The 27,134-nt window shown below is 43.1% G+C and overlaps 1 protein-coding gene across 22 annotated transcripts in view; it reads right to left on the bottom strand.

Annotated features, from left to right (window-relative positions):
* The window catches only part of TNRC6B (trinucleotide repeat containing adaptor 6B), a 251,338-nt gene that overhangs the window by 75,432 nt on the left and 148,772 nt on the right, over positions 1-27,134 (bottom strand). The window contains exons 2-4 of one of the 22 annotated variants that reach the window (XM_086402962.1): positions 11,796-11,900; positions 11,209-11,305; positions 9,829-9,924 (exon numbers count right to left, since the gene is read on the bottom strand). The exons of 18 other annotated variants lie outside the window; for them this stretch is intronic. The gene's annotated coding sequence lies outside the window, so the exon portion shown is untranslated. Of the gene's footprint in view, positions 1-9,828; positions 9,925-11,208; positions 11,306-11,795; positions 11,901-17,515; positions 18,064-27,134 lie in introns of those variants that run through there. 3 more of the 22 variants (XM_086402961.1, XM_086402964.1, XM_086402963.1) reach the window with 3 other exon arrangements.

Genomic DNA, 27,134 nt, shown 5'->3' with positions numbered 1-27,134 from the left:
ATGCAGATTTCAAGTATGTCAAGCACAAAAAGAATCTGCATTTCAGAATCAGTGAAATACGGCAACAATACTTCTGTGAACATAACCTCTGACTCCAAGTGCCTCACAAATCTCTCCACATCCCACAACTAAGGTACACGCAAGGAATAGGTTTATTTGGAATTACTCAAATCAGAAAAAGGAAGAAAAAACATTTACAAGAACTTGTTTTGACTTTCAAAAATTCCACGTGGCAAAAGTTATAACGAGTGATAGGGGAGGTTTTCCCTTGCAAAACCCTTCAGGGTTAGAATGGTGATTGAGAAACAGCTCATTTGAAATGACTCTTCTTATACTTTATATACTCTTGCCTCGCAGCCCAGCAGTCTCTAACAAAGATCTAACAAAGATCTTTATTCAGTCCTAGTGCAGCTGTGTAGGAAGTTCCTTATATTGCTTTGGGAATTATCTCCTTATAGCTTCCGCCCACCGGTCCTAAGCTTTCCTTTCCAGACTGCACAGAAGTCTTCTAAATCCATATTTGTAGCCACCCATCATGTATCCCAGAGGCTTCCTCACAGTCTTCAAACAGTTCACCTGTGACCTGGTTTTCTAGCCCCTCACCACCATCCCCTAGGCATATTCACTGTGTCGACGAGCATCCAATTGCTGGGTAAGGCAGGACCAAACAGAGCAGGCCTGCCACTTCCTCATACAGATAATACCCCACTGTCAGTTCGGTCGCAGAGCCCATCTGCCTTCCCCAGCAATCACATCTTTCTGAGTTACAGCCACTTCTCACCCCTATTTTTCACAGTGTTGCTAAGTTACTGCTCCGTGATTGAGTAGAGGGTCTTACATGTATCTCTCCCAATGCCTTCTGTGCCTGACTGTCAGCCTAGCATTGCCACCCCCTACAGCTGGCAGGGGAAGCCTGGCACAACATTTCCCAGAATCCCATTCTCTGTCTGTTTTAAGTTAGATACGGCCAATGAGAAGCTCCTGCTCTAGTATAGACAGAAGTCAGTATTCTCTGAAAATAGCTGGAAGCAGACACACAGGCAGCGGCAGACAGGACTTTCCACTTTCACAGCAGCTTCCAGATGAACTGGAGCCATACTGGAGCTGCAGACGACCGCTGAGACCATGCTTCCCTAGGAACCTGGCATTCTAATTTCATCAACAACAATGGTCTCTTGCATTCTACTCCCGCCCACCCCCGACTCTCTAATGGTTGTGTGAGCTTTTAATTCCCTATAGAAAAGCCTTTTCTTTTTGGAAAATACAATCGATTCTACCCCCAAAAGTTACCAGAATTAATAAATGACTTTAGCAAGGTTACAGGATATAGGATCAATACATAAAACCAATTCTATTTCTGTATACTAACAACAATCAAAAACTGAAATTTTTAGAAATCCTACTTAAGTAGCATTGAAACCTACGAAGTATTTAGAGGTAAACCTGATGATAAAGTCCTATCCTTGTACACTGAAAACTGTAAAATGCTGATAAGAGAAAAATTTTAAAACCTAAATAAGTGGAGAGATACACTGTGTTCACAGACTGGAAGACAGCACTGTTTATATGTCAGTTCTCCCAAAATTGATTTACAGATTTGACATAATCCCTATCAAAATCTCGGCACGACTTTTAAGTAGAAACTGACAAGCTCTTTTAAAAATTCCTAAGGACCCAGAATAGGCAACAAGTTTCAAAAAGAACAGCTGGAGGGCTCACAGCACCTGACACGCAGACTTATTATAAAGATATAGTAATCAAGGCAGTGCAGTATTGCCATCGACAAAGACAAAAAGTTCAGTAGGATGAATCAGATTCCAGAGGTAGATCAATACAGAAATGGACAACTGATTTTCAAAAAGGTACAAAGGTAATTCAGCAGAGAAAGAATAGTCTGTTCTCTACAAACGGTGGGGAAGCAGCTGAACAGCCATATGTTTAAAAAAAAAACCCTCAACCCAGACCTTACACTACATACAAAAATCAACTCAAATGGACCACAGACCTGAACATAAAACTAAAAGAAAATAAGGAAAAGAAAATCTTTGTGAACTTGGGTTAGGAAGATTATTTCTTAGCCCTAACGACAAAAGGATGATCCACAAAAGAAAAAAAAACAAGAACAAAAAAACACAATACATTTGATTCTTCAGAATTAAGAACCTCTACTGTCCAAAAGATGCCGTTAAGAGAAAAAGAGCAGCAGACTGGGAGAAAATATTCGCAAATCACCTATCTGATAAAGAATGCATCTCCAGATAGATAAAGAACCCTGGAAATCTAATAATATATTTTAAAAACCCTATTTTTCAAATGGGCAAACTTTGTAGCAGCTTGATTTTAAGAGCTGAAAACTGTAAACGACTCAATTGTGCATCAGTTGGTAAATGGATCAACAAATTGTGGTAGGGCATACAATCAAACAGTTCTCAGCAATAAGGGAACAGTAACACAAAGCATGGATAAAACTCAAAGTAATTATGTTGAATGAAAGAAGCCAGAACAGAACTGTATGGTCCATTTGTATAATATTCTAGAAAACACAAACTAATCTGTAAGGGCAGAAAGCAGATCAGCAGTTACCTAGGGGCTGGGAAGGGACAGGGCAGGGCCAAAAGGAAGACGGACAAGTGGGCACTAAGAGACTGTGGGGACTTCCCTGGTGGTCCAGTGGCTAAGACGCTACACTCCCAATGCAGGGGGCCAGGTTCAATCTCTAGATAGGGAACCAGATCCCATGCCACAACTAAGAGTTCACATGCCACAACTAAGCCCCAGCTCAGCCAACACAGACATACACACATACACAGATGGAGACTTTGGGAGATAACGGATATACTTTTCATTGTAAGCATACACAGTTCAAAACTGCATGTATTCTGAACACTTCAAATCTAAGCACTTCAATTCTAATTTAGTATTTCAGTTACACCTCAAAAAGGGGCTGAAAATAAAAATGAAAAAGAAACTCTTTCCTCCATGGAATACCTGGAATGGCCTCTATTTTCCTGGCAGAACCCTGACTGTGCACTGGTACCTGTGAGCTCTAACAGTTGAAATTTCATCCAGGTTGGACAGTCTAAGATGCCAAATCTTTAAATCGGAGCTTCTGCATTGATAACATTCCTGTGAGTGTAAAGTACCATTTTTAAATGCAATGAAGCCTCCTGTAAAAGAAATCTTAATAAGGTAAATGTCTGAACTTTTAAACCATTACATTTCACTGCTTTAACTCTCTGCTGCTGCTGCTGCTAAGTCACTTCAGTCGTGTCTGACTCTGTGCGACCCCAGAGATGGCAGCCCACCAGGCTCCCCCTTCCCTGGGATTCTCCAGGCAAGAACACTGGAGTGGGTTGCCATTTCCTCCTCCAATGCATGAAACTGAAAAGTGAAAGTGAAGTCACTCAGTCATGTCCGACTCTTCGCGACCCCATGGACTGCAGCCCACCAGGCTCCTCTGTCCATGGGATTTTCCAGGCAAGAGCTTTAACTCTCTAGATTGCTATAAATTGCCAGCCTGTTTACTGGGATTTTCTCCTGATGTTTCCATTCAGCTGGTAACACCTATACTGTTGTTGTTGTTTAGTTGCTAAGCCGAGTCTGACTCTTTTCAACCCCACGGACTGTAGCACGCCAGGCTCCTCTGTCCATGGGATTTCCCAGGCAAAAATACTGGAGTGGGTAGCTATTTCCTTCTCCGGGGAATCTACCCAACTCAGGGACTGAACCCACATGTCCTGCACTGGCAGGCAGATTCACTACAACTGAGCCACTAGGGAAGCCTCATACCTTTATGATGTGTTTATAGTGCAACTCTGAATCAAATCTTCTAATTTTTCAACTATTCTTTTGGTTTTGCTTGCCTCAAACTAAGGTTCTTCAAGCTCAAAAGATCCCTGAGGTTTTCAAGACCTAAGATCTGGTGAATAAATCTTTGTTAACACCATCTTACATTTTACTCCTGAAAGTACTTGCTAAGGCTCCAAAAGACAGCCTGAAACTAGGAGTAGTTTACAAAATACTCAATAGACTAAGAAGCAACATCCTGAGGAGGGCTTTTAATATGTATATCCTGGAACCACTAAAGACTATGTTTAAACCCTAAGGGCCAAACACACAAAGCCAGAGAAGCACTCTACCCTTAGTATTCAACAGTAGAGAAAGCGAAAAGAAACAAGCTATAGGAGTCCAAGCCAGGGTTCTGGAAGCCACAACAGAATAGCAAAGTATGGTTTCTCAGCAGAAAAGAAAACAGCTTATCAATGAGAACCCAAAGTGTGAGGCACATGTCATTTAGAGAGCAATCAACAACTAAGACCAGTAGACAGTGGGGCTGCTTTCACGAAACACTTAGAAGCTTTTGTTTTTATACTGTTTTCCCACCCTTCTTTGCCTGCTTCCATGTATGGGCCAACACAATTATACATCAAGAGACGTAATAACAACTGACCTTAGAAATCCAATAGACTGTTTGCAACTCAATCACAGTAAGTTAAAAACCCCTTTAGAAGGCAATTTTAAAGCAATAAAAGCACGACAAACAACTCTTAAGATTATGTACTCTCCACGTTCATCCAGGAGGACTTGGTGGCTAGGACATCAAAATGCTTCAAGTGCACATGTCTACCCCAGCAGGGCCTGGTCTCTGCAGATGCTCACTCAGCAGGCTTGGGCTGAGTTCAGACTCCTGTGAGTGCACTCCCAGGGGCTGGGGTTGGGGGTGGTGGTGGGGTGTCCGGAAGGTTGGAGAGATTCTTGGTGGTCTGTTGCCTCCCTACACAGGAGAAGGGAGTGTGGGCCATTATCCTCACTCAGGCTCTGGTGTCTCCTCTTTCACTGACCAAGCCACTTTCTCAGGGCTGCCCGGGCACACATAAGAAACAGGGCTAAATAGTGGGCATGAAAACCTTTAAAAGCATGACTCAGATCTAAAGGGGAGAAAAGAATGGAATTCAAACAACGAATCATGGTTCTCCTCTGACCAAGGTGGGAAGGGTCTTGTCATATCACAGGCCACCAGGGAAAGTGACTTTTGCACGTCTTTCTAGATCTGTGCCTTAAGAGAAAGCCAAGCATTTTACTCAGAAATTAAGAGGAGGAGACTTGGGGCCTTACCTCAGAGATCACATAGGACCTTACTGCCAACAGTGAGTGAGACAGGCAGGGTGCAGCTTCCTGGTTATAGGCACCACTACCACTGTACTAAGTCTATGCCTGTTATTCTAATTCTGGAAATCCTCTGAGAAAGGGTGCTATTTGTGACACTTATCTTGGTATTGAAAAATGAGCAGAGAAGGAAATCAACTCTGAATTCAGGATCCACAGGTTGACAGTCGCACCCTACTTCTCAATGCTTTTAATTTGTGCTCTATTTTCAGAATAGTAAAAATGCAAAGTCCTGTTTTTGTATGCCAGTTGTCGTTTAAATTTAGCAAGTTGAATGATAAAAATTGAATTACCTTGAGGGAAATGTACATTTCTAAAAGATAAGCATGTTTGATGTTAATAAGTAACCAGCTACAGAGTATGGATAACTCCTGAACTTACATGACCCAGTTGTTCATCTAAAATTATACACAGGTGGGAAGATGACTCAAAATTTAAAATGCCATTTATACACAGCCTTTTGGTAACAACTAAGCCAACATGTAACTGTGTTTGATGCTTCAAGACCACATACAGGATGCCTAATTCTAGATTATATTTTATGGCTCTATATACACAATTTTGTACCTAATTTCTACTTAGGTCATCTGAGGAAAATTTTTAGAGAGTAATCTACCATTGTAACCTTTAATAACATTATTCAAATCTAGGGAATTGCAAATGTATGCTTTTAACAATCTCAGTAATAGCCAAGTGTAAATATCATGGTTTTCTGAAAGAACACTTAAGTTTCTCTTAAACAAGAGATCAAGGTCTTTTTTTCCCCTGGTAGTTAAGAATCTTGCTTCCTGTATAAAATCTGTATAATCTCTGAGTCTAGAGATTCGCAACAAACGCCTGCAGTGTTTCTCTATTTTTGTGTGTGTGTTTCAGGACTCAGTTTCCAACATCTTCAAAGTTTTTTTGATTCCATCTCCCACAACCCTCATATCCAAGTACAATCAATTACAACAAACAGAGCCCTCTACCAAGGTCAGGCAAAGAGAAAACACAAGCTTTGAAGTCTGACAGTTTTAAGACCAAATTACCTGCATCTCCAGCCTCAGTTTCTACTCATGGCAGGAACTTGGGCAAATTATCTGGCTTCTAGGTTTCAGTTTTTGCATCTATAAAATGCGGATTATGCTGGTTGTCATGAAGAGTGGCTGTGCTGACTGGAGACAGTGAATCAAAGCATCTTACAATAGCCAGTCCATGGGCTGCAGCTTCTGCTTCTCTTCTGGCAGCAGTTCCCTCAGCCTTCTCCTCCCTATCAAGCATCTATGATGCATAAACCCCAGAGGAAGGGCTTGGGTAAGACACAAGGAGGTATGAGACACAACATTTCTGAGACATACTGAAGAGCCACCATGACTCTACTCAATTAGACCCATACTGCACACCTCACGTGAAAATAAACTCTAGATGAAGGGAAAAGTTCAATATAAAGGAAAGAAGGAAGTGCATATTCTTCACTAAAGCACTGAAGAAGCTGGCTGATTTCTCTTTTCATAATTACAGAGTAAACAAAGACTTTCTAATTTCTAACTATGATACAAACTCAGATCTCATAAACAAATGATTGCTGTATCTATATAAAATACAGATATTTATAAACTTTAAAACCATTATTATGATAAAACCCACCAGGAACACAACCAGTGTTTGCTGGGAAAAATATATTAGCAATTCACATCACAAAGAGTTGGGTTCCGTGATACATAAAGAGCTCCCACAAATCAGTAAGGAAAAGGTCAACAATCCAATAGAAAAGTAGGTGAAGGAAATGAACTCATTGTTCATAGTTCACATCTAAAACATCTGAGAAGATAATCTACTGCATTCCCTGTAAGAGAATAGCATTATTAAAACTGTCCTGGAATACCACTTCTCACTTACCAAACTGTCAAGGACAAAATTTGTAAAACTACAATGCTGTCAAAGGTGCCAGGGGAAAGGCATTCATATATGTTGCTGGTGAGAATATAAACTAGTAAAATCTCTATAGAGGACAATTTAAACGTTTTCTACCAAAGTTAAAGTGTACACAGTCTTGGACTTAGCTATCTCACTTTTAGGAACATTATCGCAGGAAAATAATTATACACGTGGGAGATGACAGACCTAAAGAACATGACCGCATCATGTTTATAATGGCAGAAGACTGGAAACAGTCCATCAAGTAGGAAGCTGCTTATAGAAATTATAGCTTATCCACACAAGGAAATACTATGTAATTATGAAAGGAAGCTCTTTACGTACTAATGAAAATAGATCTTCAAGATATATTGTTAAATTTAAAAGCAAGATGCAAACAAGTGTACTTTAATTATCAGGTACATAAGAAAAAGAGGGCTTATGTGTAGCTCTTTATATATGAATAGAGACTCCTTGGAAGAAAACATTTAAAAAAACCAGTAATACTATTGCATTGAAAAGGAAAAGCTGGGTGGTGGTTAGACAACTGTGTACTTTTTTCAACCAAATAAATTCAGTTTTAAAGAAGATACTTGCAAATGATATATCTGATAAGGGGTTAATATCCAAAGTATACAAAGAACTCATATAACTCAACATCAAAAAAAAAACCAAAAACTTTAAAAAATGGGCAGAGGACCTGATTAGACATTTTCCCAAAGACATATAGATGGCCAATAGGCACCTGAAAAGATGGTCAACATCAGTAGTCACCAGGGAAATGAAAATCAAAAGTACAATGACACGTATCAGCCCATATTTATCAGAATGGCTATTATCAAAAGAACAAGTAAATGTTGGTAAGGAAGTGGAGAAAATGAAACCCTGGAACACTGTTGGTGGGAATGTAAACTGATGTAGTAACTATGGAAAACAGTATGGAAGTTTTTCAAAAAATTAGAAATAGTTACCATACAATCCAGCAATTCAACTTCTGGGTATTTTTCTGAAGAAAACAAAAACACTAATTGGAAAAGATACATGTACCTCTATGTTCACTGCAGCACTGTTTACAACAGCCAAGATATGGAAGCCACCTAAGTGTCCACTGACAGATAAATGGAAAAAGAAGATTCCGTATGTGTATATATGTATGTGTGTATCTATCTATATATAGGAATATTACTTGACCATAAAAAAGAAAGAAACCTCCATATTATGCTAAGTCAAAGAAATGAGAGAAAGACAAATATCGTACAATTTCACTTACATGTGAAATCTAAAAAAAACAAAACAAAACAAAAAAAACCACCAAAAAACAAAAACAGAACAAATAGAAAACAGAACAGACTCACAGAGAACAAACAGGTGGTTGCCAGAGAAGGGAGGGGGTGGGTGGGAGATGAGTGAAACACGTAAAGGATTAAGAAACATAAACTTCCAGTTACAACATAAATAAGTCATGGGATCAAATGCACAGCATAGGAGATATAGAGTCATTAAAAAAAAAAAAAATAGCAAGATGTTACCACTGAGGGAAACAGTAGAGAGTACACAAGATTCTTTTTTTTTTTTAATAATTTTTAATTTGTGGTTAAGTCTTAAAACATACTATTTTAACCGTAACTGTACAGTTCAGTGGCACTAAGTGCATTCCCACTGTTGTACAGCCCTCACCATCATCCATCTTCCGAATGCTCCAGCTTCCTAATCTGAAACTTGGCCCCATTAAACACTGATTCTCCATCCCCCCTCCCTACCCCACCAACCCCCAGTTCAGGGTATCTACCAATGTATTTTCTGATTCTATGAGTTTGACTATTCTAGGTAAAGATTATTTCCTAAAAAAATATATTTTTTAAAAAACCACTGTTATTTCTTACAACTGCAGGTGAATCTATAATTATCTCAAAATAAAGTTTAAATTAAAAAAAATTTTTTGTTTTATTTGAGTAAGCAATATATCATGGGTCTGGAAGTCTAATGGGCAACCAAAGCAGTGATGCTATCCTGAGTACAGAAGAAAGATCACTGTTGAGCTCTCGCACAGGAGTCTGGATTCCACTAAGAGCACCCTCCATTCCCCAGACAAACCCCATTCCTGTCGGGTCCATGCTCTTGGAATGCAAACTTTTGGTTCCAATTAAGGCCTTCCAATCCTCCCCAAGTGGCTCAGCGGTAAAGAATCCACCTGAGATGCAGGAGCCGCAGGAGACTCCAATTCGATCCCTGGGTCAGGAAGATCTTCTGGAGAAGGGAATGGCAACCCACTCCAGTATATTCTTGCCTGGAGAATCCCATGGACAGAGGATCCTGGCAGACTACAGTCCATAGGGTTGCAAAGAGTTGGACACGACTGAAGCGACTTAGCACACATGCACCTAAGGCCTTCCAATAGCCAAGACATTTCCCCTTGGTCTTCTCCCCATCCCCTCAGCATTTTGTACAGTGGTTCACAGAGGGAACTGTGCAGGCCACAAACATGAAGCTACGGGCTGCCCGGATCAGCCATGAGAGAACAAAAACTTCCTCAAGCAATAAGCTGCAAACGGACAATTAAGAACTTTCAGGGACTTCCGACTTTTACCTCCATGAGATGTTGTGAAGAGAGAGGAGGTCAGGGGAGACTCCAAAGAACAAGAATTTGCTGTTGTCTCCACTGTGCCTTGAGTTGAAAGTGCCCCCATTATTACATATGAGTCATCATCCTGCCTCCTGGCTACACCTTAAAATGGAAAAAGAGATGGATGGGCCAGGACACCTTACCTTCAGGATAGCAGCCATTATATTCCTTCAGTTAGATCGCCCTTATATAGACTCCAGGCTCACCAAGCAACCGTCGAACTCTAAAGCACAGGTCACCTGGAACAAGGACAGGCTGGGACAGAATGTCCAGTGGGAGCCCTGGAGCCAGGGCAGCAAGAAGGGAGACAGGAGTCAATAAAGGGGGTGAGAAGGGAGCCTATAATCTTCACCTAAGAGAAAGGGAGAAGGAAATGGCAACCCATTCCAGTACTCTTGCCTGGAAAATCCCATTAACAGAGGAGCCTGGTAGGCTACAGTCCATGGGGTCGCACAGAGTCGGACACGACTGAGTGACTACTTAAGTAGTAAGTAAGCAGTAACAGAAAACTAGCATCCAAACAAATCCGCCTTTCCATCTTTCCTGAGCACTCAACTGGTGTAAGACCATGGCCCGTGAAACATCAGCTGGACACCCAGAGCTGTCTTAGGAACACAACAGGTAAGCACTACTGTGAACAATTCATTCACCTAAAAGAAGGAAGCCATTGTCCCAACAAAAAGCAAATGCACGCTGTGCTGTGTTGCAGTGGAACAACTGGAACCTGCAACATGCTGGCGGGGCCTAAGTGTCTAGACAGAAGACAGACCACTACAGGTATCGACAGAATTGGCTTGGGGTGGGGAGGGAAGGGAGAGCGAGCTGGGACGGGCGAGATGGGCTGCCTCACAGGGATTCCATCACCATCAGGAAACCCGACGCTTCCCCAAAACAGCCAAGCCTTCTCACTAAAAGCGTGTTAGGTGGGGCTCTGGGGTTAAAATCTATAGTTGTGTGCTTTCCCCTTACATGCCCGCTTTAGCTTTACTTTTTTCACTCATTTTATCTGACATGCTCTGGGCCCTTACCAAATTAGATCAACGAGCCCAGTCTTGAAAAGCTAACAACTGCTTTCCAAACACACCAATTTCCTTTTTTCTAAAACAAAGGCTTTAAAAGGGAAAGGAAAGTGAAGAAAGAGAATGCGTTCCTGCCAATTTTTCTGGCCAAGTTGGGGTTTCCAGTTAAGCTTTCCACTCTTGTATGTACAGCTTTTGCTTTAAAAAAAAAAAAAAAAAAAGGATGAAACAAGAAGGGAAATGAAACACTATGTACCAAAACTGAACCACAGAGGTGCTAACCAAAAGGCAGAAATATTTCCTAGAAGATAAAATGATTTAAGCAAACACTTGAACAACAGTGAGCACACATGCAGACTGTTTGCTGCCTCCAACAGGGAGGATTTAAACAGCCCCTCCCTCTTCTGAGCCACTCTAACTTGGACAGAGGGACAAAGGTTCCCCGGAAGCTGGGAGGGAAGGGGGCTCAACCACCACCCCTCTCCAAGGGAGAGGAGACTGCACCTGGGCACTCACACCACCCTGCCCTCCATCCCGCGCCTGGTCGTCCTGGGGGTTCCGGCTCCAGGAACTCGGTGGCTTGTCCATGGTCAACAAGAATCTGGGGATTAATATAATTAACACTGCTGTATGTTATATACGAAAGTTCTTGAGATAGTAAATCCTAAGAGTTCTAAACACAAGAAAAACATATTTTTTTTCTTTAAAAAATAAAAAAAATGTGTCCATGAGGTGATGGATCGTCACTAAACCTATTGTGGTAATCACTTCATAATGTAAGTTAAATCATCATACTGTACACCTTAAACTTAAGTAGGCTTCCCTGGTGGCTCAGATGGTAAAGCGTCTGTCTACAATGCGGGAGACTTGGGTTTGATCCCTGGGTCGGGAAGATTCCCTGGAGAAGGAAATGGCAACCCACTCCAGTACTCTTGCCTAGAAAATCCCATGGATGGAGTAGCCTGGTGCGGGCTACTCCATCCATGGGGTCGCAAAGAGTTGGACACGACTGAGCAACTTCACTTTTAAACTTAAGTAGTGCCATATGTCAGTTACATCTCAACAGAACCGGAAGGAAAAACAAAAAGAACCTGGGGATCCTTGGGACTTCCTGGTGGTCCAGTGGTTAAGATAACATGCTTCCACTTCAGGGGGCATAGGTTCAATCCCAGGCTGGGGAATTAAGATTCCACATGCTGCGTGGTGTCCGAAAAAACAGGTTTAAAAAAAAAAAGAGAATCCTTCAGCAAGACTTCCCCACTACACTTACCAAACCCAGGGTTCAGGAGGCCAGAGCATCCAGGCTAGGATGTGCTAAAATGCTCCAAGCTCCACCCCTACCCTACAATAAGAGCAGTACTCAGCAAGACCAGCTGTGAGCTCTATCATAATCTGTTGCTAATAAAGTTCCTGTGTTTTCTAATGATTTTTCCCCCCCCAGAACGAAGGGCTTTCCTGTGTAATCCTGTGTAACGTCTTCTTCCCCCACACAATCATTTAGTGCCCCCTACAGGCCACGCCTTGTGCCGGGTAGGTATTCAGGATAGAGGAGAGAAAGACAGAAACGGTGCTTACATTCCAGTAAAACAGGTAGTAAGCCAACTAAGAAACGAGTAACATGATTTTAGTGACCAGTGAAGAAAATAAACCAGGTAGGGTAATGGCAACAGAGACATCGGAGAATGGGTTCTTCCACAGAAGATGAGCAAGGCTTCCAAGGAAAGTAGGCAATATTTGAGCACTGACTGTTGAAAAAGAACCACGTGAGGATAGAATATTCTAGAGAGAGGGAAGAACCAGTCTAAAAGGAACGGGGGAAACCACCTCGTTATGTGAAAGGCACAGTAAGACCTGTGTGGCCACTGTTGACACCAAAGCACTTAACCGAAGTCTACAGGGTAAATGGCAGTCAGAGGCTGGCATGGGGGCGGGGAGCAGGGTTCAAGGTGAACACCCAACAGCACCAGCCATCACGTGCAGGAACGACTTGTCCTCCTGCTGCAATCAAAGGACCTCCAGACTCCTGCCCGGCCTCTTCCAGACCACATTCCCAAGCCTGGACCCTGGCTAAGGTGACATCCGCCTCCAGAAATGACTCTTGCTCCTTCAAACAGCTGGCCCTCCTTATCTGCAGATGACTGGTTCCAGGACGCGCCCCTGGCCCCCCACCCATGGATACCAAACCTTTTGAAAGTTCAAACCTTTTGAAGTTCAATTCCTTTATACAAAACGATGGAGTCCAGTCGGCCCTCCGTATCCGCGGGTTCCGCACCCGTGAACTCAATCAACCTGGGACAGGGAACCCGCGGACATGGAGGGCCCGCAGTGTGTGCCTTCCATCTAGCTGAAGCCCCCCACTTGGGGCTCACCACCTCCCTGTCTTCCTGTTAGATCCAACGCAGGGATTCCTATCAGCCTGGAGCACTTACTCACTTTTCTAAGCAAATACTGACAGTCCACCTTCTAAGTGCCCGGTATTATTCTGGCCCCGGGATACAGAGGCTGAACCAGACACTGGTCTACCTGGTCTCCTGGGGGAGGAACTGGTCAACAGTTTCTACACAATCGGGTAACGGGATAATAAAGGTTCATATGACTTTGATAACTGCCTCTGACAGCAATTTGAGTCTTTTGTGGGTGATGTCATCTGTCCAGATCAGCCTGAAAACACAAGAGCCCAGTGACCTTGCTTCCCAGAATACCCAGGAAGTTTGGTTTAAGTCTGTTGCTCCTCAAAAGCGTCCTGATTTGGACACTAAACTCATCCTACCCATCAGGATCAAACCTCCACTTCTGAGCCTGGCTCTTAGAGCCTGCCCTGCCCGGGGCTTCAATTTACTTCTCCATCTCCTCTACCATGCCTCCTCAAACCTTCACTTCCTGTTACCAGAACCCACTGTCACCTCCTGTCTTTTCTCTGGTACATGAAAGGCCCTTTATAAATGACTGTGAATACAAAGAAATAAAAGAGGATATCCAACTATCCCTGGGCTGGCTGGAGTCTCTCTCCTACAGAAGCCATTCAGACTGCACTTTCCCACCCTGCCCAGAAGTCCTAGTCTTCATTATCAACTAGTCATCAATACGCTACCACGTTATAGGATTTCACAGTTATTTTTAGTATTATGAAGTTAAGTCATTGTTTTTAAGAATATTATAAACTGAAAGTATTAGAAGCTCAGTCATGTCTGACTCTTTGTGACCCCATGGACTCCCTCATCAGGCTCCTCTGTCCATGGGATTCTCCAGGCAAGAATACTGGAGTGGGTTGCCATGCCCTTCTCCAGGGGATCTTCTCGACCCAGGGATCAAACCCGAGTTTCCCACACTACAAGCAGATTCTTTACCGTTTGAGCCACAAGAGGAACCCCAAGAATATAAGCACCCTGAAAATAGTAGCCCTAACTCTATAAACTATTATAAAGAAATAAGTCAGAGAATGTAACAATCATAAACCAGGATTTACTGTGACAAATAACTTTTGTCTTCTTCAAAGCAGTTATCTCGAAGGGTTATGTGCTTATTCCAGTAACAATTTTCTTGGCTCAAATAGTTTGCACGCACGCTCAGCAGCTCAGTGGTATCCAACCCTCTTGTGACCCCATGGACTATAGCCCACCAGGTTCCTCTGTCCATGGGATTTCCCAGGCAAAAGTACTGGAGTGGGTTGCCATTACCCAGGGCCTCTTCCAGACCCAAGGATCGAACCTGTGTCTCCTGCATTGGCAGGCGGATTCTTTACCGCTGAGCCACCTGGGAAGCCCAAGCATGCACGCATGCTTATTCCACTAACACTTTCTTGGCTCAAATAGTTTGGGAACTTCTCTTTCAGACTGTACCAGTGCTAAGGCACTGTTTTCAATATCTGCACTGCCAACTTTCTGAAAACAATGCTAACCTGGATGTGTAAATTCTAGAGGACTGGCTTAGAAAAAAACTACAAAGTCACACTGTGGGTTCTTTCCTGACACTGCCTTGCACACAGCAGGTCTGCAGCTCTGTCACTGAACACATGAGGCAGGGGGTCTGGAGCTCTGGCTCTGCCTCCAACACTCACCAACTCTGGGTCACACAGATGAGAGAAGGAATCTGGGCGGGATGATGAAAGCCTCCTTTCAGCCCTAATATTTTATGGTGCTTTTAGAGAGAATTAGTAAAATCCAATTTCAATCAAATAATCTGGGAATGACTATGGGGGACAGGTATGAAGAAACAGCTTCTACCTTTTCATTGTTACTGAAAGGCTGATGCCAATAATGCTATGATGGAAGACAAAAAACAGTGAAGGAAGTGCTTCCGATGTCAGAAGGAGTTTCCAGAGTATGGTAATGGGCTCAGAAGGGGTATGTGTAGGACATACCCAGCTTGCAGCAAGGCTTCGCCCATGTGACCAAGACCTTGAGACGTCAGAGGAAAGGAGGCAAGGTTAAACACTGGGCACCAAACTGAATTAGGAGAAGTAGTTTTAGAAGTGCAGAAATCCATACAGTGTGGGTTCATGTTGTGCCAGAATCTCCAACTTGAGACTAACAGCAACTCAAAGAAAGCAAGCAGGATAACTTGTACTTCAGTCTTTTGAGGAGGAGGTGGTAATGCACAGCTAGGCTTCAGCGGGGTACGCAGGTTTTCATACTGTCTTTTCATCTGAGTATCTCAGAAGGCAGCAATCTAATAATACACCAAGAACTCCAGTTTAATAAGTGATTTTTTCTTGTGGTTTGGCTCCTTGTCTGTATTTTTACTGAAGTATTTTAACTCACAGCATGAGAGACTTTCTTCCCCAAATTTTTTTTAGCTTATAATAAAAATTAATCTACTATCAAGATATCACCAAATGGTCCCTTCCTAGTTTTAATAAATATTTATCTTACAATATCCCTGTTCATTCAACAAATATTTGAGCACATAAACGTGTCAGGCACTGGTGGTACAGCAATAAAAAAAGAAACAAACAAAAAACACTGACTTAGTCCTGCCCTTCATGAGACGCTAACGGTGCAGCTGGGGAAAGACACGACCATTAAAAGAGACACATAAATGTCCACTGAGGCTGCGATAAGCGCCGAAAGGGACTCAGATACCATGAGCGCACCTGGAATGGGCGCAAATGAGGGGGGGGGAGACCAGGGGAGGAGGACGCTCCCTAGGAAGTTACAATTAAACTGAGACGAGGGGCCTCTCTGGTGGTCCAGTGGCTAGGCCTCTGCACTCCCAACACAGGGGGCCCGGGTTTGATCCCCAGTCGGGGAATTGGATCCCACATGCTGCAACTAAAGATCGCAGGTGCTAGAACTCAGATCTGGCGCAAATAAGTGTTTTTTAAAACTCAAAAAAACATGAAGCATCTATTTAAAAAAAACAACCTGAGAGTAATGGAAGAAAGAGCAAACTGGGGATAAAAGAGGTGTCCAAGCAGAGGGCGCAGCCCCGGCCACGGCTGCGCAGGAAGAAGAAACCTGGCTGTTGAGGAACTGAAATAAGACCAGTGTGGCCGGGTCATGAAGGTAGAGGAAGTGGAGTGTGAGGTGAGACTGAGCTGGTCCACAGGCCCTGCAGGCCAAGTGAACGATTTTCTTTTTCCCTGGGAGCATGGGAATCCACTGCTGAGATCAGATTTCTGTTTCACAGCAGGCCCTGGCTACAGGGGAGGAAGCATGTGTGCGTGAGAGGAGCTAGGACACAGGCCCCGCACGTCCTGCTGGTTCTGCCGGCCTCCCCAGGATGGGTCACAGTCCCCGCAGGACACAGACAGGCTTTAATGAAAAGAATCATTAACTAGGTACAGAGATATTAACTAGTCACTGAAAAGTGAAACAGAGAGAGAGAGAGTGAGCGCTATCACAGAGGTATCACAGAGACAGCAATGGCCCTGGGGCTGGGGAAGAAGGGAAGAGGCTCTGGGCAGGGGGCTCTGAGTGCGTGCCAAGGCCTGGCGGGGAGGGGGGCAGTGCAAGGAAGCTGGTCCTGCAATTGTTGGAAAAACTGGAGAGTGGATTCAGCTGCTGCTACAGGAAGGCCCTGCTGCCATCGCTGGGGCAGAGCTCAAGTGAGCCTCCTGGGAAGAGGAAGCAGACAGGAAGAAGCAAGTTCCTCCTTCCGCCTCTGGCCCTGTAGGCAGCCTCTCACACTCCTGTTGGCACAGCCTCCCAAAGGCCAATGTGGCAAGCAGACATGAGGCTGGTAGAATCCCAGCTTTTACATCACAAAACAGAATACAGAAGAGTGGGCCTGGAGCTGAGAAACAGAATCTTAATATTAAAAAAAAAATTACACACACACACACAAGGGTCAAGCAAAACTTTCACCAGCTTCTGTTCTTTTCCAACATGGCCAAATGACTCAGGAATCAAATATCAAACCTAGGACACCAGTGATTGTAAGACACACCAATGCTGTAGGTACCACTCTGGTGAAACTGACGATGCCAAATCTCCATGAATTGTAAGATGCATCCATATTTCAAAGATGTTAAAAGGTAAAGAAAAAATGCCTATCAGAATTGACAAAACAGCTAAATATTCTTCAGCAATGTGTCAAATGTAATCAAAACAAGTCACTTCTCCAGAAAATTATTACTGAAGAAACATCCAAATAAAAGGAAAATATAGAAAACCAGCAGCTTTCAAAGGAATCTACCTTTTCAGTTCTTTTGTGTCTAACTTTTTATTTTGAGGTAATTGGGAGATTCACATGCAGTAAGAAATAACACAGATCCTGTATACGCTTCTCTCAGTCTCCTCCGAAGGTAAATCTTAGGTAACTGTGGCACAATATCACAACCAGGAAACTGACATTGATAAGATCCACCTACCTTATTAAGATTTCACCAGCTTTATAATGTACTCATTTGTGTGTGTTCTGTGCAATCTGTCATGTGTGAATTCGAACCACCATCAACACATCATAGTCAAGATAATAGAACAGTTCCATTACAGGAATCCCTTGGGTTACCCTTTTACAGGCACAGCCATCTCCTGCCCCGACCAACACCTATTTACATTATTTTGAAAGAAAAAGACCTTATAAGTTATTCTATCATTTGTCATATTAATTGAGAGTTTTTTTCCATTTTTCAAGAGTGATTAAAGAACACGATGGTTTGGATGAGCTCTTCCTATGCAGCAGTACAATGCAAAGTAGATAAAGAAATCTTCAATTATGGACATCTTGTTTTTCAAATAAGAGATCTTTCCTGATCCGGTCACACACTCTCAGGCTCTCATCATCTCCTGAATCACCGCAGAGTCGAATGCTAGCTGCTGTTACTATCACTGTGATCGTCAGCGGCCTGATTATGTCTCCCATGGTCCAGTTTCGCCACCCTCTGAAACATTTCCCATAGAGCAGCCAGAGTGATCCCTATAAAAATAAATGCAGACATGTCATCTGCTTGCTCACAATCCCTCCATGGCTTTCGGGACCGGGCCTCATCTCCTTAGCCTGCCACTCAGGGCTCTTCAAGGCCTGGTACGCACTTGCTAACCAGCCTCTCCAGGCCCAGGGCAGGAAGCCACTTGTCGCCACTCTTCTCTGAGCCACTCTGGGTGGTCTCTCCTCGGCAAAAACCTCGCTGATGGCTCTTCACTATAGATTTTACAACCCTTCACCATGTGGGCAATCTTTTTTTTTTGGTAGTAAAACACACATAACATAAAATTCACCATTTTGAGGTACACAGTTCAGAGACATTAAGTACTTTATTCAATTTTAATGCAAATTTACTACTCTAGGCGCATCAGGCACTGAAGTATATAACAATTTTCCAACAAAGAGCAGAAGGAGATCAGAAGTTACAAATTATGAGAAGACGTAAAGTCTCATTTAATAGTAAGGGTTAAGTAATTACTAAAAGTCAAGACCAGAGTTGTCCCATATTGTGGCTACGAGCCACAATAAATTAACGAAAATTAAAATACCATTTTAAAATTCGTTCCTCAGTCCCATCTCAAATGTTCAAGAGCTCCGTGTGGCTCCTGGCTACCTGATGGATAGCTTAAGTGTAAGTACACTTCTATCATCACGGGAAGTTCTCCTGGACAGTACTGCTTCATACAACTTGAAAAAGAAATCAGAAACACCCCACTGGAAAGGCAAGGCACCCAGGAAGGAGCAAAGCTGCAGCTACAAGGGAAGCTGACACATGCGGGAAGCATGCAGAAACCCAGCACACAGAGGCCACAAGCTTGGCCTGTGTCCACACTCAAAGGCCACAAAAACTCCAAGCTAATCTGTTCCCAAAGGTGCGCTTTGAAAAAATAACCAAAGCTGGCAATAAGGATACTAATGAAAGTGCTAACAGCAGTAGGTGCAGAGGCCGAGAACGGAAGGTGAAGCGAGGAGAGGTACTGAGGGGCCGCCCAGGCCTCTTCAGCAAGGGCCACGTTCACAGTCCTACAGACAGACCTCAGCTCGGGGACACGGTGGGCAGGGCAGTCCAGCCAGGGCTCAAGGTCACAGGTACTGGGGCGGTATCACAATTCCAACACAGGTCTGTATATTTCCCAGTGAGCATGACTACTCTGTGAGACTGCAGGAACTGCAGAGGCAGGCAACTTCAAAGCCGTGGGTGGCTGGGGCCTTAAGCACCCAGGGAAAGGACAGGAGCTAGTTCTAGGGTCAACAGGGGCCAGTACAAAGGCCTTCGTCTTTCAGGCTAAATTTGCACTTGTTGAGGGACCACTGGAGTCTACTAAGCAAAGTAAATGGAGTTTTAAATAACCAAATTGTTGTTTTAGAAAGCTGACCTTTGAAAAGAAGGAAGGGGAAGAGACAGACCAAAGGACAGATGAGTTAGGATGGAGAGTAAGGCTGCGGGGGTCAAACCCCACACAGCGCCACCCCCAACAGGGTGCCCCTCCCAAAGCCTCAGCTTCCTTACATCTCAGCTGGCGGCGAGTGGGAAGGTGGGCTGGGGAGAGGAGACATCTCCCTACAGTGTTTTATGGCAGGCGAGGAACTGGCCTCTGCGCACTGCTGCCGGAGTTCTGGTGACCCTGTTCCGCTGTCCTCTCTGGGTGGGGGGCGGTCAGGACCGCGCAGGTGAGGAGCTGCTAGGGTCTCGGGCTGCCCCACGGGGACAGCCTGTCACACTGAGGCACGGCACAGGCAACACAGCCCAGCGGCCCAGAGGAGGGTGCAGTCCTGGGCTTCCTAGTGACACAGGCCCTGAAGTTCCCCTTTTGGTTTAAAGGTCTGAGCTAGATTTAGGTTGTTTGCAAACTCAGAGACCGACAGCAAGTTTTGCGGTGAGGATTACATGTAAATCCACGTAAAGCATGTGAGGTGCCCAACACAGGTGGTGTTCTTAGGACGACTGAAATAGTTCAGGCAGAAGAAAAGAACCTGAACTAAAAGTCTCAGAAAGATACTCAGGACACAGTATCAACAGGGTTTGGTAGCCGACTCAATGTGGGAGGTAAGAAAAAAAGTGCAAGACAGTCATTTCCAACAAGGCTGATTTTGCTCCCCTGGCAACATATGGCGGTGTGTAGAGACACATTTGACTGTCATCACTAAGGGGGCCAGGGCCCTAGTGGCATCGAGTGAGTTGAGGCCGCAAACACTGCTAAACACTCTACAATGCACAGGACAGACCCCCCACCCAAAGAGTTTTGAGGTTTAGGAACTCTGGTTGAGGGAAATTTTCAGATTCCTAGACTAGGGTAACTGGTAGAAAATGGGCTATCAATCAAGAGAGAACACGCAGGAGGAAGACTGTGGATGTTGGGCTGGGGGCGGGAGGCAAGAGATAACGAGTCCAGTTTTGGATATGGCAGCCCAGGCGCATCCAGATAAAGATGTTGAGCTAGGGCTTGGAAACTTATCAGAGCGACAGTGGAGCTGGTGACAAGGAACAGGAGTTTTACAGGGCACAGGAGCCTGAGTCCCAGGAGTCATGAGTCTCTCCAGTGAGCGGGAAGAGAGGATGGCAAGAAACAAACCTAATGACCATGGAAGTCTTCACAAACCAGGGCTTATTAGAAAACTATTAGCTTGGCCAAGAAGGTTGTTCAGGTTTCTCATGACATCTTATGGGAAAACCCAAATGACCTTTCTGGCCACCCCAATACTTTCTCTTCTTTACTATTTAATTGATTTAAGGTCTAGGAAAGATGAGTAATTGAAGAATGTTACCAAGAGTGTGTTAAATTATAGTTTCTATCCTCACCTTTATTTAAGATTCTAACACTGCCTTCCCTGCAATGAAGAGGAATATTTAAGAAGTGGTCAGACTCTAGACTCACCTATTCATTTTAACCACCGAAAGCACAGCATAAAAAATGGGAGAAAATAATTTTGACCAAAGTATCAAATAGTTCTGAATGAGTCTGCAAGCAGAAATCGATTCACAAACTCCCTTATCAATTTTAAGCAAAGCCTGTCCAAGCCATGTACCTTCAAAGCTATTTTACAAAGATAAAACGCTGTACATTCAACAAACATTAACCTGCTCGCCTGGAAGGGGGTGGGGGTGAGATGGACAGGTTCCCACACTGTCCATACTCACAGAGGACATAGCATTTTCATGCCTGCTGTCTCATCTCACTTGATTTGATCTGAGCCACAAAAACGTGACACAGATATTGCAATCTCTGTTTTATAGTCGAAGAAGCCTTTTCAAAGATTTTATGTGACCAGCCCAGGCTCAAACAACTAGTTAAATGGCAAGGAAAGATGACGTGTCCTGTGAAACCTGAGGGGCGGGAGGCAGGAGAGATATCTGACCAAAGGCCCCAACCTGTGTCTGCTTTTTGTATGAAAGTCAGGGCTGGTCCAAAACCACGTGTTTAACATCTATCAGTCCTTTAACCCTTAAAACTATGGGATTGGAGCCATGTGAGAAAACTGAAACTCAGCGACTTTAAGTAAATGACAAAGTTTTTACACACAAGAGGCAGATCTGAGGCCTGATGCCAAGCCCACGTTCTTAAACTTTTTCTTTTGCTAAATACTGAATTTTCCTTATTACTTTGGTGAGACGAAGATCTGGGTTTTTCTTGCCAGACAGATGACTACATGTCCTGAGGGGCTGGAGGAACGAAAGCTGGTTTTCTTTACTGTGCTTACTCTCTGTTCAGTATATGGTTTGAATGGAAAGGGGCAGGTGCAAGCTCTTTAAAAGCTTCTGTGCCGGAGAACTTGGTGGGGAAGTAAATGTTCCGAAGGAAGGCTGCCCCAAGAACAGGCTGCCATCAACCTTGACTAGAATAAATCGGACTCTCCTAGTCAACCACTCACATTCTGAAGTCTTATCAACAGGAGATTAGGGACAATAAAATTAAATGGCTGACATGTTGAAAGAGAACCTAATGTGGGAAACATTTTCCATCTGGCTCAGTTACTCACATGCCAGGAAAAAATGAAATGAAGGAGATGGGCATACTGTTACTTTGTTAAAAATGTGAATATGCTTTCACATGCCCATAAAAACCCCTTTAGCAGAGTCTTGAGACACAATGTCACGTCTGCAGTGGCAGGAGCCTCCTCACTGCCAGAGACATAAGACAGACAAGGATCACTGGGTCTGCCTTTCCCTTCTCCGTTTCCAGCATCTCTAAGCTACAAAGAATTCAAAACGCGCAAAAATAAGTATTTGGTGCTTGAGTTACTTTTTGGATAGAGACTTGACATCTTTTTCTACTCTTAAAAACGAGAAAACTTCTGAGAGTAACTTTTTAAAAGTTTTTAAATTTTTTACTATTAAACATTTAGTACACACAAAAGAACATCTACATACCCAGTACTTAGCTGAAGACTAGAGCCCCTGGTACCCTCTGTGACCTCACCTTTTCCCATCCTAAGAGGTAACTATCCCTCAGTGGATGTTTACCACCCCCTTCCTATACCACATAATGCCTAAACAATAACCTAATAAATATATCTGAATTTCAGTTCAGTTCAGTCACTCAGTCATGTCCGATTCTTTGCAATCCCATGAATCGCAGCACTCCAGGCCTCCCTGTCCATCACCAACTCCTGGAGTCCACCCAAACCCATGTCCATCGAGTCAGTGATGCCATCCAACCATCTCATCCTCTGTCGTCCCCTTCTCCTCCTGCCCTCAATCTTTCCCAGCATCAGGGTCTTTTCAAATGAGTCAGCTCTTCGAATCTTCAGTTTCAGCATCAGTCCTTCCAATGAACACCCAGGACTGATCTCCTTTAGGATGGACTGGTTGGATCTCCTTGCAGTCCAAGGGACTCTCAAGAGTCTTCTCCAACACCACAGTTCAAAAGCATCAATTCTTCGGCGCTCAGCTTTCTTTATAGTCCAACTCTCACATCCATACATGACCACTGGAAAAACCAGAGCCTTGACTAGACGGACCTTGTTGACAAAGTAACGTCTCTGCTTTTTAATATGCGGTCTATGTTGGTCATAACTTTCCTTGCGAGGAGTAAGCGTCTTTTAATTTCATGGCTGCAATCACCATCTGCATTGATTTTGGAGGCCAGAAACTCACCCACTGTTTCCCCATCTATTTGCCATGCAGTGATGGGACCAGATGCCATGGTCTTCGTTTTCTGAATGTTGAGCTCTAAGCCAACTTTTTCACTCTCCTCTTTCACTTTCATCAAGAGGATCTTTAGTTGTTCTTCACTTTCTGCCATAAGGGTGGTGTCATCTGCACATCTGAGGTTATTGATATTTCTCCCAGCAATCTTGATTCCAGCTTGTGCTTCCTCCAGCCCAGCGTTTCTCACGATGTACTCTGCACTATATACACTGTCAATTTTATAAGTGGAATCATACCACTTTATTCTTTTGGGGACTTGCTTTTCCCATTCAACACTATATTCCTGAAATACACTAATATATTTGTTACACTGTGTTACAGTTCATTCATGTAAGTGTTGTACAGAATTCCCCTGTTAATACACCACAATGTGGTTTGTTTTTTTTAATGTATTATCTGTTCCCCTTCTGACATTTCAGTTTTCCAGCTTTCACTATTGCACACAATGCTGCCATAAACATCCTGCTGCAACATGCCTCCTATACAAGCATATGCAAGAGTTCTTCAGTGGGCAGAGGTTCCTGTCCACACACTGCAGTGCGGGCTCACAGGGCGTCCAGGTTTTCCATCTTCACTGGATACTGCTACACTGCTTCCAAAGTAGTTACTGAAACTTATACTCATACCAGGACAATATAAAAAACTGTCATTGTCCCACATCCTCACCAGTTCTGGGGTTTTAAAATCTTAATTTTTGCTAATTGGATAAGTACAAAATGTTATCACCTTGTGGTTTAACTTCCATTTCCTTGATTACTAAGTTGAACTTTCCCCTATATCTATGGTACATTTGCATTGTTCTCTATTGTGAAATTCTTTTTTTTCTACTAGGTCTTATTGGTTTGTAGAAGTTCTTTATGTATTCTGGACTCAAATCCTTTGCTGATCATATGTGCTGAAGATATTTTCTCCTAGTTTGTCTCTTACTTTCACTATAATGTCATTTGATGAATGTAAGGTCTTAATTACGATTAACATGAATGTATCAACTGTTTTCATTCATAATTTTTGCTTTTAGCATTGTGATTAAAACATCCCTGGTCCTAAGGTCAGAAATATTTGTTTCTAGATGTATCAAATCTTTTTATATTTAACTGAATCCATTTGGTATTTATTTTTGTATATAGTGTCTGACTTGATTCTTAAACACACGGGGAAGAGGGTGATGTGAAGGTGGACGGAGTGATGGGAATGACGCACCTATAAGCCTAGAAATGCCAAGGATTGCCAGGCGATACCAGAAGCTCAGAAAAGACTTGTCCCAAGTGCCTTTTACAGGGAGCCTAGAGCGAGCTTCCTTGGTGGCTCAAATGGTAAAGAATCCGCCTGCAATGCAGGGGATCCCATGTTCAATCTCTGGGTTGGGAAGATCCTCTGGAGAAGGGCATGGTAACCCACTCTAGTATTCTTGCCTGAAAAATTCCATGGACAGAGCCTGGCAGGCTACAGTCCATGGGGTCGCATAGAGTCAGACACGACTGAGCAACTAACACTGTCACTTTTCAGAGCCTAGTACAGGCTTCCCAGGTGGTTGTGGTGGTGGTAAAGAATCCATCTGCCAATGCAGGAGATGAGGATTCGATCCCTAAGTTGGGAAGATTCCCTAGAGTACAAAATGGCATCCCACCCCAATATTCTTGAATGGAAATTTCCACAGGCAAAGGAGACTGTGGAATTCCACAGTTCTGTTGGATACAACTGAACACACACACAGAGCCTAGAGTAAGCCTGGCCCTGCCAAAACCTTGGCTTTGGGTTTCTAGCTTCTAGGGCTGTAGGAGTATAAATTTCTGATGCTATAAATCACACAGATTGTGGTATGTTGTTAAGGCAGCCTCGGAGACTAATAATCACATAGAGCGTCCTAGCACCATTTGTTGAAAAGTCCATCCTTTCCTGCTAATGTGCCGTGTTAATGTCACCTCTCCCCACTGACTATAGACTGGTGAGGCCAGTTCTATCATAGATTCCACACACGCATGGCGGTCTGAGTCTAGGCTTTCCATTTCCACTCTGATCCACTGATCCATCTCTAACCCTGCATCTCTTCAAGGCTGCATTCATTACTACAGGCTCACTGGAAGTCCTGCTATCTAATTGGGGGAGTCTTTCTACATGTTGGGGCTCCCCTGATAGATCAGTTGGCAAAGAATCTGCCTGCAATGCGGGACACCTGGGTTTGATCCCTGGGTTGGGAAGATCCCCTGGAGAAGAGAAAGGCTACCCACTCCAATATTCTGGTCTGGAGAATTCCATGGACTTCATCATCACAAAGACCTGGACACGACTAAGCGCCTTTCACTTTCACTTTCTACATGTTATTCCTGTCCTTTCTCCCATATAAATTTCAAAATTGGTTTATCGACTTTTAGAAAAATTACTGGGATTTTTATTGGAATTGCTTTGGATTTAAATGCTAATTTGCAGAGAAATGACATCTTTAAATTACTGAGCCTTCTCACCCAATGATCATGACAGAGCTCTGTGCTTATTTATATCTTCATATCTAATACAAATATACATTTTCTTGCATGGAGATCTTGTGAAGTTTAGCTCCAAATTTCTTATATTTTCTGTTGCTATTGTAGTAATACTTTCAAGGATTATATTCTCAAACAAGGAGTCACTTAAAAGAGATAAAACTGCTCATCTTTCAAAATGGTTCTAATGCCCAGTAACTTCTTGAATGAGCATCTCATACCAAAGTCGGACATTTTAATAACCATGTGTGTGTGCTCAGTCACTCAGTCGTGTCTAACTCTCTGTGACCCCATGAACTGTAACCCGCCAGGCTCCTCTGTCCATGGAACTTTCCAGGCAAGAATCCCGAAGCAGGTTGCCACTTCCTACTCCAAGGAATCTTCACGACCCAGGGATGGAACCTGTATCTCCTGTATTGGCAGGTGGGTTCTTTACCACTGTGCCACCTGGGAGCCCCTTGATTACCACAGTAATATCTAATATTTCAGTGCTCAGTATGTGTTGACACTGCCCTAAATATGTAACCATCACACCTGAGGTAAATTGTTAACCTCATCCTACACTTGACGAAACTGGTTTAAAGTGGCAAGGATCCAAGGAGGTACTTTGTAACCAGAAACCAGTATTTGGTTCCACTGCAAAATCTCTTAAACACTACTGTACTGTCCCTATGTATTGTAATAGATGAGAAGAATAAAATCCAACTTAATGTCAGAATACAAAAGGAATTATTACTTCCTAATAATCAAAGTCCCATGAGGCTGCCCAAATTCACTTGATGAGCTCTCTAAATCAGAATAGTGTTGACACTATTATAGGTTCAAAACCACTTTTCTGATTTAGAAGAAAATCCTATAGAGGATACATTTCTAACCATTTAAGATAATTATATTTAAAAAACAAATAGATAATTGGTAAACTGAGAATGTCACAAAAGCTAGTATTTCTGTTTGTTAACAGTGGTAACTTTCAAATAATTATTCAATTACTTTAAAAACAATTCTCAATGCTTTAATGTCAATTGTCACACTAATGAGTCACTATAAAGATTCAGTAATGAACCTCACTAGGATCCTCAAGCTTCTAGGCTGGTGACCATTACTGTGGGCAAACCAACACAACTAATCTTGCGATTTTAGTAATCCCGTTAATACACTGTGTGTAAATGCTCTCTTAATATATACGTCACAGAATCAGCATATCTAGAGTACCAGTAAACTTCTGGCCTCTAGTCGACACCAAAGAATCCTAGGCAGTACTGGTGCGTAAAAACATGATCTCACCCAATATTAACAAATAATCTGTGAATGGTATCTATTTATTTACACTGTCTGCCTACTATAATGCTACAAATATTATTCATTATTCTATCAAGCACTTGGGACCATCATTGAACAAAACAGACAAGAAATACTGACAATTTCCCCTGTGC

The sequence above is a fragment of the Bos grunniens genome, chromosome 5, assembly GCF_055505025.1.
Source record: "Bos grunniens cultivar Pamir isolate PY7600 chromosome 5, Bosgru_T2T1.0, whole genome shotgun sequence".
NCBI lineage: Eukaryota > Metazoa > Chordata > Mammalia > Artiodactyla > Bovidae > Bos > Bos grunniens.
Note: the sequence above shows the minus strand (reverse complement) of the source record. Positions and strands in the feature narration are given on the sequence as shown.